The sequence below is a fragment of the Cebus imitator genome, unplaced genomic scaffold (genome assembly GCF_001604975.1).
Source record: "Cebus imitator isolate Cc_AM_T3 unplaced genomic scaffold, Cebus_imitator-1.0 Scaffold154, whole genome shotgun sequence".
Lineage (NCBI taxonomy): Eukaryota > Metazoa > Chordata > Mammalia > Primates > Cebidae > Cebus > Cebus imitator.
The window spans coordinates 2,984,274-2,988,533 of NW_016107469.1; positions in this window are offsets into that span (position 1 = coordinate 2,984,274).

A 4,260-nucleotide genomic window follows, 5' to 3' on the forward strand; every position below is an offset into this window, starting at 1 on the left:
GCTTTTTGAAGTTCTCGCTGTTTCTGCAAATTGGTGTCCACATATTTGAGTACTCGGCTCTCCGGAACCCACTCATCCCAATTTTTATTCCAACCACTGTAATGTATGAAGTATTTCACTTGTTTGTCCTTTATGGCAACCTTTACACACTTTGCTTCATACAGAAGAGGCCCATGAAAGCACAGCACTCGCTCACCCTCCTGGAATTTAGGCTTCGGGTCCTGCTTCGGCGCCATTTATAAGTGATTCCCAAATTGACTTTTTTATAGTTAAAATAAAAATTATACTTTAACATATAGAACTAATTAATCATGTTCATAAATAATTAATCATCATAATCATAATTAGTGCTTTCCTTAAGAAAAAATACTTATTCTATATATCCTTTTCAATTTCTCATCCTTTAAGTCAAATATTTGGATATAAAGTATTCTCAAAAATTCATATTCATTAGTACTAGAAAATAATAAAAGTGCTATGTGAGTATGTTTATATTGCAGATGAAGAATGAACTAAGGCCAGGTGTGGTGGCTCATGCCTGTAATTCCAGCGCTTTAGGAGGCCGAGGTGGATGGATCACGTGAGGTCAAGATTTTGAGACCAGTCTGGTGGACATGGTGAAACCCCATCTCTACAAAAATACAAAACTTAGCCAAGTGTAGTGGCACATGCTTGTATTCTCAGCTACTCGAGAGGCTGAGGTAGGAGAATTGCTTGAACCCTGGGAGGAGGCGGAGGTTGCAGTAAACTGAGATTGTGCCACTGCACTTCAGCCTCGGCAACAAATGGAGACTCCGTCTCAAAAAACAAAAACAAACAAACAAACAAAAACCTTAAGTGACAATATTTTCTGTACAATGACATTTTCTCCAATAAAATGAATAGAAAAGAAAAAATAGATTAAAATTGTGAACACTAGGTTAAAGGACAAATTAAATATATAATAATCACCAGTAAAAGTTGATATTCAATAGATCTAGAAATTACATTGAGAAGCTGCTGCAAAACTAGAAGCCATTTCTGTAATCTTTCCTTATGCACATAATGCCAGCTCATTTGTTGTTGAAAAGATATTCAAAATTATCCACGTTACGTAAAGGAAATAATGAATTTATTCACAAATATAAATATACTCATTTCTTGGGTTGTCCTAATCTATACTTTCTCCTATCACTCAGAATGAATGCAATCCAAAGCAATTACTTTGCCAGTGAGAATTAACCTTCAGAGACCTCTTCAAGAGTAGAAGTGTTTTAGGACAGCTATAGCTTTACCATTGACCTTTCTCTCTATTTTTTCCCTTTAGTTTTTAATTATCTGTCACTTGTCACCTGTGAATTTGACCTAGAAAAGAAGGTAGCCAGCTAACATACTAAAAGAAATGCAATATTAGTCCCATTTAAAGGTATTCTAATAACAGCATCACACAACTATGCCTGAAGGCTACATAAATTCAGCATCTATGAACAATGAAATAATCTTGCGTTTTTCACATTGGTTTTGTTTCCATTTACGACAAAGGACTAACAACAGCAGCTGCAAAACATTGGTCACACATAAAGTAATCTGTAAGCAAATGTTTATTCACAAAGTACCCATTTCTCTGCCAGTGCTCTCCAGCTGACTTGTTGCTCAGCATGTAGTGTCATAATCACCACATGGTACACTAGCAGGCATGCAGCAATCAGCAATAAGGCATCTGCTACGCATTCAAAAACAAATACCAAATGTAATTCTCCAGAAACTTCTTATGGATTTTATGTAGACCAGGGACCATTTGTATCTTTTGGGAGACATATTTCTTAGAACAAAGGTATATACATTTCTATTATTTTGGTGCATGAACTTTTTCTTTTCTTTTTTTTTCCAGAGAAAGAAAGAGAGAAAGAAAGAGAAAGAATAAAAAGAAAAAAAAAGAATGAAGGAGAGGAAGAAAGAGGAAGAGGAAGAGGGAGAGAGAACAGGGGTGTTGCTTTATTGCCCGGGCTAGAATGCAGTCTAAAAATGGGTATGCCTGTAATTGTGTTTAATAATAGAGACATTAAAAAAATAAATGAGGGAAGAAAATAATTAACAAGCAGCCAACCAATATTTCATTTAAACCTATAAATAGGTGTGATGTGGTACTGATAAGAGTGTATATTGTGTGTAGAGTTCTATAAATGTTAATTAAGTCTGCTTGTTCCGGATCTGAGTTCAAGTCATGGATATCGATGTTAACTTTCTGTCTCACTGATCTGTCTAATATTGATGTTGAAGTCTCCCACTATTATTGTGTGGGAGTCCAAGTCTCTTTATAAGTCTTATATATCTGGGTATTCCTGTATTGGGTGCATATATATTTAGGATCTTTAGCTCTTCTTGTTACATTGATCCCTTTATTATGTAATGCCCTTCTTTGCTTCTTTTGATCTTTGTTGCTGTAAAGTCTATTTTATCAGCAAAAATTGCAACTCCTGCTTTCTATTTATTTATTTTTGCTCTCCATTTGGTTGGTAAATTTTTCTCCATCCCTTTGTTTTGAATCTTTGTGTATCCTTGCATGTGAGATGGATCTGGATGTAGCATACCAATGGGTCTCGGCTTTTTTTGCCAGTCTGTGTCTTTGGATTGGAGGATTTAGTCAATTTAAATTTAGAATTAATAACAATATATGTGAGTTTGATACTGCCATTTAATGTTAGCTGGCTGTTTTGCCCATTAGTTGATGCAAGTTCTTGATTATGTTGATGTTCTTTATTTTTTGGTATTTTTTAGAAAGGCTGGTACTGGTTGTTCCTTTCTATTTGTAATGGTTCTTTCAGAAGCTCTTGTAAAGCAGGCCTGGTGGTGATGAAATCTCTGAGTGCTTGCTTGTTCACAAAAGATTTTATTTTTCCTTCGCTTATGAAGCTTAGTTTGGCTGGATGTAAAATCCTGGGTTGAAAGTTCTTTTCTTTAAGGATGTTGAATATTGGCCCCCACTCTCTTCTGTCTTGTAGGGTTTCTGCTGAGAGATCTGCTGTGAATCTGATAGGCTTCCCTTTATGGGTAACCCGACCTTTCTCTCTGGCTGCCCTCAGTATTTTCTCTTTCATTTCAACCCTGGTGAATCTGGAAATTATGTGCCTTGAGGTTGGTCTTCTTGAGGAATATCTTTGTGGTGTTCTCTGTATTACCTGGAGTTGAATACTGTCCTGCTTTGCTAGGTTGGGAAAGTTTTCCTGAATAATATCCTGAAGCGTATTTTCCAGCTTGGATTGATTCTCTTCGTCACATTCAGGTACACCTATCAAATGTAGATTAGGTCTTTTCACATAGTCCCATATTTCTTGGAGACTTTGCTCGTTTTTTTTTATCCTTTTTTCTCTAATCTTGTCTTTTTGTTTTATTTCATTAAGTTGGTCTTCGACCTCTGATTTCTTTTGCTTGATCAATTCGGCTGTTAAAACTTGTGCATAGTTCACGAAGTTCTCGTGTTTTTCAGCTCCATTAGTTCACATATATTCCTCTCTAAATTGTGTGTTATTGCTAAGATTTCGTCAAACCTTTTTTCAAAGTTCTTAGTTTCTTTGCATTGGGTTAGAACAAGTTCTTTTAATTCCCAGAAGTTTCTTATCATCCACTTTTTAAAGCCTGCTTCTGCTAATGGAACACAGTCTTTCTCCATCAGGCCTTGTTCTGTTGCTGATGAGGAACTGTGATCCCCTGCAGAGGGAGAGGCATTCTGATTTTGGGTATTCTCAGCCTTTTTAGGCTGGTTTCTTCCCTTCGTTATAAATTTATCCATCTGTGGTCTTTATAATTACTGTCTTTATAATTGGATTTCTGAATGGAAGTCCCACTTGTTGATTCCCGGCGCTAAAATCTGAGCAACCCACTGCGCCGGCCAAAACAGCGGCGTTAAGATTGATGGTGCTTTTCTGACTCTGCACCGAGAACTGCCGCACCAAGGCAGCGGCAAAACCGCCTCGCCGGCCACAAGAGTCGCGCTGGCGACCCGTGGAGCTCCTCCACTGGGAATCTCCTGGTGCGTGAGCAACAAAAATTGATGTGAAAGTGTGGCGTCCTCTCGTTCTCTACGCTTTCAGTGGGAGCTGCAATCCCGAGCTGCTAGTGATCAGCCATCTTGGATCTCTCTCTCAACTTTTTCAAAGATACTTGCAAACATACACATGCACAAATAAACCTGATCTTTCACAAAATTTGAAAGGCTCATTGTCCTGTATATAAAGGAGGCTTTGTTAGTTTCATTGGGTCTCACAGCATAAATTTATCATG